This window comes from Piliocolobus tephrosceles, chromosome 6 (genome assembly GCF_002776525.5).
Source record: "Piliocolobus tephrosceles isolate RC106 chromosome 6, ASM277652v3, whole genome shotgun sequence".
Classification (NCBI taxonomy): domain Eukaryota; kingdom Metazoa; phylum Chordata; class Mammalia; order Primates; family Cercopithecidae; genus Piliocolobus; species Piliocolobus tephrosceles.
Window position 1 is genome coordinate 88,884,446 of NC_045439.1, and position 8,149 is coordinate 88,892,594.

The following is an 8,149-nucleotide window of genomic DNA, read 5'->3' on the forward strand; positions in this document are numbered from 1 at the left end:
GATTCATCATAGGCCTTGGGAAGTCAGGGGCCGGGGAGGGAGCACAATGTGAATTAGTGATCACAGGAGTGTGTTCCGCCAGCCCCCTTTGGAACTCAAGGGCCCTTTAAATAAAGCAGAGTGCAGATGGGTTTCCTGAGGGTTCCCCCACCCCAGGGCTGCCTTGTGCAGGGAGGTGGAGGAGGAACTTCCCCGGACTACATAGAGAATATGCAGAGTGGAACCTGCTCTGTCACTTGCTTGGGAAAATCACTTCTGCTTTCTAAGCCTTAGATTCCTATCTGTGAAACAGGATAAACCACCTCTCCTAACAGTGTGGATTCAATGAGATCATGGGTGGAAATTAACCTGGCCATGCTTGATACAATATAAATGCTGAATACAGCTAGCAGACCACTGTCCTCACTGCCCTGGGCCAAATGAAAAGCATGCTGAAATAGAGACCCCAGCGTAGGGGCAGTGGCAGGAAGGAGAAAACAGTCACTTACCTGCACACACCCAGGGAGGTGCCTGCAGGAGGAGGCATTGAAACAGGAGTGTGGAAAATAAGAAAGACTTCAGAAGGAAGAGAAAGGGAGAAGGCAGGCCCCATGTCCAGAGGGGCACAAGCAAAGGCTCCAAGACAGGAAAGCATCCCCTGGTTCTGAAGACAAGGCTCCTTATGCATTGGAAATGAGAATAGAACGACAAGTGGTGGGTCTTGGGTGTTCCATGAAAACATAGGCTTTATTTTGTAGGCCATCGGGAGTCCTGAAAATTTTTGAGGAGGTGAATAGCAGGATATGACCTGTGTATTGGAAGCACAGACTGGAGGGGCAAGACTGGAGCCAGAAAGGCCAATTCAGGAGAGTGGGGATGGGAAGGGCTGGGAGTCAAGAGAGGCCTAGGGTGTTGTGATGATGGACTCAACAGGTCTTGGTAAGTAATGGCCATGCAGGTGGGGGTGGGGGGTCTAGGACGATGCGCAGCAGCTTGATAGGAAGTCTTGGGGGCTGAAGGGGCTGTTACAGAGATTGGAGTCAGATTAGGGGAGCAGCAGGCGTGAGCTGGGTGATGAGTTTGTGTTTGGATGTAGTGAATTGGAGGAGGCCATCCAGGCCATTACCAGCAACTGTGTGGGACTGAATCTCAGGGATCTGTTAGAGTTATTTGCTTGGGGTTCCCTATGCTCCCCAAGATTGCAGCAATGTTGAGTGGGCATCCCATACTTGCGTGTTGGCCGTGGAGGTTCTGGGCAGACCCGGCTGAATGCTGTGTGACCCGGCTTCATTCCTCCCTCACCTCCCATGCTGTGTGCTCCAGTGGGCCCAGGACAGGGGTTCTCTGAAGTGTGGGGCTCAGCTGTTCCACCTCCTCTGCCACACCCCAGGGGTCTGTGTCCCTCTTCATGGGCACCATGGCTCTGCTCCCCCTAGATTTTGGGTTTTATTTGAGACAGTCTCACTGTTGCCCAGGCTGGAGTGCAGTGGTGGGATCTCGGCTCTCTGTGACCTCCGCCTTCCAGGTTCAAGGGATTCCCGTGTCTCTACCTCCCAAGTGGCTGGAATTGCAGGCACATCCAGCTAAATTTTGTATTTTTAGTAGAGACAGGGTTTTGCCATGTTGGCCAGGCTGGTCTCAAACTCCTGGTCTCAAGTGATCTGCCTTCCCTGGCCTCCCAAAGTGCTAGGATTACAGGCAGGAGACACTGCGCCTGGCCAACTACCCCAGATTTTGTAGCTTCACCTTGTCGAGATCTCCAGGTCAGCTGCAGAGAACATCCCTCAGGATGGATACCTGGGGATTGCCTCCCCACACACTCTGATTAAAAAAAAAAAAAAAAGGCCCAGCATGGTGGCTCACACCTGTGATCCCAGCACTTTGGGAGGCCGAGGCAGGTGGATCACCTGAGGTCAGCAGTTTGAGGCCAGCCTGGCAAACATGGTGAAACCCTGTCTCTACTAAAAATACAAAAAATTAGCCAGGCGTAGTGGCAGGCACCTGTAATCCCAGCTACTCGAGAGGCTGAGGCAGGAGAATCACTTGAACCTAGAAGGTGGAGGTTGCAGTGAGCCGAGATTGAGCCATTGCACTCCAGCCTGGGTGACAAGAGCGAAACTCTGTCTCAAAAAAAAAAAAAAAAAAAAGATAAATTTAATCTCCCTTGTTGGACTCAGTAATTAAAAATGGAATTGGATTTTTGACTCATGCTTCCTGGCTTGAGTGAGCTGTGCAGAGGCAGCAGGGGCAGCAGCAGCAGCTTTCAGACAGCTCACGAGGCCTGGCAAGAGGATGTATTTAGGCTTTCCCGGGTGTTACCAGGAGAAGCAAGCTGCTGTCTGAGAAAAGGCAAAGGTCAACATTTGCAACCTGGGATTTCATTGAAAAGAATATCTGGGAAATTACCACTAACTGAGCAACTGATTGAGAGAATGATGAGATGTTCTAACCACACACACACTTATTCTCTCCTTAGATTTTTATAATCCTCATTCGATGAGCATCATTCATCCAATAAGCTCTTACTGAGCATCTTCTTGTGTGTCAAATGTTGTGTCAGGCTTTGGGGACACAGATGTGAAGACAGGATTGTACATGGAGGAGCCTAGACTTTGGGGTACCTCAGGGTACAGAGTGTAATCCCACCCCTTTATCACCTATGCCAAGCCAATCATGGAATGGTATGCCCCCAGCCTCAATGATGGCTTCCGAAGTGGGAACTTGACCTTAAGTGTTCTGATCAGAGAAAAATCCAGGACTTTTGTCCCATGGCAGAGGAAAAACAGCTTCCTTCTTCTAGATGCTGCAGAAGGTAGATGTGATACCTGGCACAGCTGCAGTCATTTTATGACTATGAGGAAGGCTGGAGGACAGAAAAGGAAACAATTAGAAGAGAGAAGAGTCCGGATCCAATTCTGCCTACACATGGCAGGTTGCCAGACTCTACAGTTTGGCCAGCCTACATGTTCCTTTTAAATAAAAGGAAGTGATTTAAATAAATCAATCTGTAGCCAAGAGCTGTAACTGAAATGGGCATGTATTATGTGCCTGCCATTTACATGACAAATTTAATTGAGTCCTCACAACAGCTTTTTAATGTAGAGATTGACAACCTCATTTTACAAATGAAAATATCAAACCCGGTGGTGAAGTGACTTTCTGAGTTCGCCCCATTACATAAGTAAAGGATTTGGGTTCTAGAAGTTCGACTCCAACACCTGTTTGCTGCAATACAAAGTTGCTTACTGTGTTGGCATGGGAAACTTCATCAGATTCCTTCTCTCTCTCTCTCTCTCTCTCTCTCTCTCTCTCTCTCTCTCTCCTCAAATCTCCTGGGATTGTTTTTCCTGTTTTTGTTTTTGAAACTAGAGAATGGATCAAGTTTCATTGCTGGGTTGACAAGGGCATGCAGGGGCACAGGCCATGTGTGGCATGATGCCAGTCCCGAGGCCCTTGCAGAGAGTTTGGGGAAGCCTTCAGGAGGTGTGGAATTGCAGAGGCAGGACCACAATTAGCTAGATCTGAAGAGACAGGGGACCCAACTGCCATCTGGACTCTGAGTAGAAAAAGAGAAATCAGAGCCTTATAGAAAAGACACCTGTACCTTGTTCTGCAGACAGACTTCCTGCTATGATGCACCTCCTTATTTTTTGCGTACAGAGCAGGCTTGACATTTATGTAGATTGATTCCAACTTAGCATTTTGACCAAAGGAGCTATTAACCCTTTCCCTCCTGTCCTGGGGGAAAAACGGCTCGTGGGGCCTGACCCACAAGTGGCCCCATCAGGCTGTTCCGGCCTTTTTCCGGCTTAGTCTCTGGCTGGAAATGGATGGCTTCTTTATGACCCTGAGGAGGCATGACCAACAGGAAGCACATTCGCTCTCTCCTGAGCTCATTTTTCACCTTGGCTGCTTTTGCTGGAGAAGCAATCAAAGCTAAATCTCAATTTTGGGGGCAGGAGGGGCAGCTGGTGGCAATCATCTGCACCTGGGCTGTTAGCTAAACCCTCCACGCAGCCTTTGGAAGCCACACTCGAGATTTAAAGGGGAAGAGCTTTACTGTGTTGACAATTGCTTTACAATTCACTTAATAACACGCCAGGTCTTCGTACAGAGGTATGCACCTTCACTCTGCTGCTCCATCTGATCCTAGTTACATCCCTAAAAGGGGACAGGCATGTGTCAGGATGCTCTTTTCACTCCAAGGATACTGAAGCCCAGAGAGGTCAAGCCAGTTGCCCTACTTTGCACAGCTGTTCAGTGATCAAGTCGGTGGTTTTAGTCTCTGACAATTCAGTGCCCTTTCTATTACACCACACTGCCTTTCATGCAGGTTTAAAGGGAACAGGAAGAATCTGTGCTCCAGTGCACTGTCTCCCCATAGGACTGTGAGCTGCTCAAGGCAGGGTGGTAATGGAGTCACATCTGGGCAGCATGATGTGGAGCACCACTGATATTTGGGAGTCCATTTGGGACTGGATAATTTTTTGCTTTACAGACATTTCAATGAGTCTGCATTTAGCATTCCTGGACCCTGGCCACTAAACTCCAGCAGTGCCTCCTCATTCTTATAAAACCCTCCTCCCCACAAAAAAAAAAAAAAAAAAAAAAAAAAGCCCCAGACATTTCCAAATCTCCCAGGATGGAGAGAACAGGGTGGAGTAGAAGTGGGCAGTACCACCCTTGGTTGAGAACCCAGTCTTTGGAATAAGATAGCTGAGGTTTCAAACCTTGTCTCTGCTTTCCCTAGCAGGGTGACCTCGGAGGTCTGGCTTCCTGATTCAGAACATTTACCCCAGAGAGTAATCAGGAAGATGAAACGAGCGAATGGACCCAAAGCACAAAGCTCCATGCCAACATGAGATGTTTTGATTAAGTGACTAATAAAAATAACAAATCCTTTCGCATTAAGAGTTGGCCCTACTGTGTTTACAGTAGGTGCTCCATAAATATGGTTTCTTTCTTCTGCATTCTCTGCATCTACCTCAACAACCACATCAACAAAAATAAACATTTATTGGCTTACTTTTTATACATAAAGCATTTAGCAAAGAATTTGACACATTGCCCCATTTATTCCCACAAGAGCCCTATGAGGTAGCTATATTATTGTCCCTATCTTACAAATGTGGGAACTGAGAGCAGAGATTGACTAACCATAGCCTGTGGGCCAAATCCGGCCACTGCCCCTTGTTACTGGAACACAGCCTCGTTCATTCATTCATGTGTTGTCTATGGTTGCTGCTTTTACACTGAGTAGTTGCTTGCAGCAGAAACCATATATGGCCTGCATAACCTAAAATATTCAGTGTCTAACCCTTTATAGGAAGAGTTTACTGACCTCTACTCTAGAAGGTTAATTTAGAAGGTGACAAAACTAGTCATGGTGGAGGCATGAGTCCAACTCAGTTCAGTTTGATTCCAAAGCTCAGGCTCTTAAACGTCACACACTCCCACTGGAGGTGGTGGATTTTCATTAAGTGGTGTTAGACACTGAAATTGTAAAAGATGTATTTTAAAATAGACTATGTTATATATTTGGTTTTTATTGCGGTAAAATATTTGTAATGTAAAACATACCATTTAACCACTTTTAAATGTACAGTTCACTGCCATTAAGTGCATTCACAATGCTATACAACCATCACCATTATCCATTTCCAGAACTTTTTCATCATCCCAGACAGAAACGCTGCACCCATTCAACAGTAACTCCCCATTCCCTCTCCCCCAGCCCCTAATAGTCACTATTCTACTTTTTGTCTCTATGAATTTGCCTATTTTAGATACCTTGTATAAGTGGAATCATACAGATTTGTCTTTTTGTCTCTTATTCCATTTAGCATGTTTTCCAGGTTCATCCATGTTGTAAGATGTATCAGAATTTTATTCCTTTTTAGGGCAGAATAATGTCCCATTGTGTGTACTCCCAGATGTTCCTCCATTTACGATGGAGTTACATCCAATAAACCCACTGTAAATGAAAATTATTGTAAGTCACAAATGCAATTAATACACCCAACTTACTGAACATCATAGCTTAGCCCAGCCCATGTTAAACATGCTCAGAACACTTACATTAGCCTACAACTGGGCAATATCATCTAACACAAAGCCTATTTTATAATCAAATGTTGACTATCTCATGTAATTTATTGAATACTGAAAGTGAAAATCAGAATGGTTATATGGGTACTTGAAGTACGGTTCCTGTTGAATGTGTATCACTTTTGCACCATTGTAAAGTCAAAAAATATTAATTCAAACCATTGTGGGGCCAGGCACGTTGGCTCACGCCTGTAATCCCAGCACTTTGGGAGGCCAAGGCAGGTTGGGTCACCTAGGTCAGGAGTTCAAGACTAGCCTGACCAATGTGGTGAAACCCCGTCTCTACTAAATACAAAAAATTAGCCATGGGTGGTGGCACATCCCAGCTACTTGGCAGGCTGAGGCAGGAGAATCACTTGAACCTGGGAGGCAGAGATTGCATTGAGCCAAGATTGTGCCATTTACTCCAGCCTGAGCAACAAGAGCAAAACTTCGTCTCAAAAAATTATGATAAAAATATAAAAATACAACATCATAAACTGGGGACCATCTGTGTTTGTTTTTGAATAGATAATACGTGCATAGAGGACAAAATTCAAAAGATGCAAAGGACCTATAATGAAGAGTGAATCTCCTGTTCCTTCCCCCTGCAGGCCCCAGCTCCCCTCCCAAAAGACAACCAGTGTTACTGCATTCTTGGGTATCTTTTCTGAGAGGATTTTATGCACACTCAGCATCTAGGTTTCAATAGTATTTTAAAATTTCTTTTCACACAAGTATTACTACACCTGGCATATTGTTCCTGCATCTTTCTGATAACCTTTTTCTTTCTTGAGACAGGGTCTTGCTCTGTCAACAAGGCTGGAGTGTAGTGACACAGTAATATCTCACTGCAGCCTCTACCTCACCTACTCAAGCAATCCTCTCACCTCAGCCTCCCAAGTAGCTGAGAACACAAGCGTGTGCCATGACACCCGACTATTTTTTTGTTTTTGTAGAGATGTGGTCTCACTGTTGCCCAGGCTGGTTTCAAACTCCTGAGCTCAAGCCATCTTTCTGTCTGAGCTTCCCAAAGTGCTGCGATTGCAGGTGCCTGGTGGCTCACGCATTAAGTATTCTTAATAATATGTCTTGTGGATTGTTTCATATCATTATATCTAGAGCTATCTCACTCTTTCCACAACTGCATATAATCCCACTGCATGAATGTATCATGATTTATTTATCTGGTCATTATAAATAGACATTTAGGTTTTTTTAAATCTTTTTCAGTTATGAACAGTTCTACAGTGAATGTTCTTTTCATTTTTTTGTTGTTTGTTTTTGAGATGGAGTCTCGCTCTGTCACCCAGGCTGGAGTGCAGTGGCACGATCTCAGCTCACTGCAACCTCCGCCTCCTGGGTTCAAGCGATTCTCCTGCCTCAGCCTCCTGAGTAGCTGGGACTACAGGTGCGTGCCACCACTCCCAGCTAATTTTTTATCTTTAGTAGAGATGGGGTTTCACCATGTTGGCCAGGCTGCTCTGGAACTCCTGACCGCAGGTGATCCACCCACCTCGGCCTCCCAAAGTGCTGGGATTACAGTCGTGAGCCACTGTGCCCGGCCTCTTGTCATGTTTTTAAGATTCGTTTTTAAAGCCAATGTAGTAGAAGATGAAGCATGTTTCTCACCCACTCCATGTTGGACTGCATTTTTCAGGGAAATTGTGCTATCTGGAGAACCATATTTGGCTCAGAGGTTCAGGAGTGCTTGGATCCTACCCTGGTCTAACTCCTCCCTCCCCCACATCTGGGCCAATGAGAGATGGAGAAAAAAATCAAGGAACAACTCATTCTTACAGGAGCTGAAAGCCTAAGGCCATACTCACTGGAGGACAATCCTTCCTCTAACCCAGGGTTTCTCTTTGACTTTTTTCTTTTCTTTTCTTTTCTTTTCTTTTTTTGAGACTTAACTCTTGCTCTGTCACCCAGGCTGGAGTGCAGTGGTGCAATCTCAGCTCACTGCAATCTCTAGCTCTCAGAGTCAAGTGATTCTTGTGCCTTAGCTTCCTAAGTAGCTGGGACTACAGGCACCTGCCACCACACTTGGCTAATTTTTGTATTTTTAGTAGAGACAGGGTTT

At 45.7% G+C, this 8,149-nt stretch overlaps 1 pseudogene; it reads left to right on the forward strand.

Annotated features, from left to right (window-relative positions):
* Positions 1-2,652: 2,652 nt before the first annotated feature.
* LOC111527197 overlaps positions 2,653-8,149 on the forward strand; it is a 53,179-nt pseudogene continuing 47,682 nt past the window's right edge.